The following is a 583-nucleotide window of genomic DNA, read 5'->3' as shown; positions in this document are numbered from 1 at the left end:
TTTGTATATATATATATATATATATATATATATATATATATATATATATATATATATATATATATATATATATATATATATATATATATATATGTCTGTTTGCACAGATCTCGCTTCACCAAGCAAAACATAACTACTTTCAACATCCAAATGTTCATGCCTTATATATCATATACACGTGAAAATATGAATCTATATAATACGGTGTCTATCTATACATGAGTATGTATAGTATATATGTGCATATTCGTTAGAATTTATACAACACTTTATATATATATATTATATATATATATATACTATATATATGTATATTATATATATATATGTATATATATGTTGTATATATATATATATATATACACGTCAAATAAATTAAAATGTAAATTTATAAACGTATGAATTACATATTTGTACATGAACATATGAATTATATATTCATACGTACTACTCATATACTCCATAGCCTGAAAATAGCGCATTTTGAGATAAACACACGTTGAAACAAACACACAGACATAAGCGCACATAAACACAAGCATACAAGGAAATAGTACACACATGCATAAATGTACACATACTT

Source organism: Helobdella robusta (assembly GCF_000326865.2).
Source record: "Helobdella robusta unplaced genomic scaffold HELROscaffold_23, whole genome shotgun sequence".
Lineage (NCBI taxonomy): Eukaryota > Metazoa > Annelida > Clitellata > Rhynchobdellida > Glossiphoniidae > Helobdella > Helobdella robusta.
The sequence above is the reverse complement of the archived record's forward strand: the minus strand, read 5'-3'. Positions refer to the sequence as shown.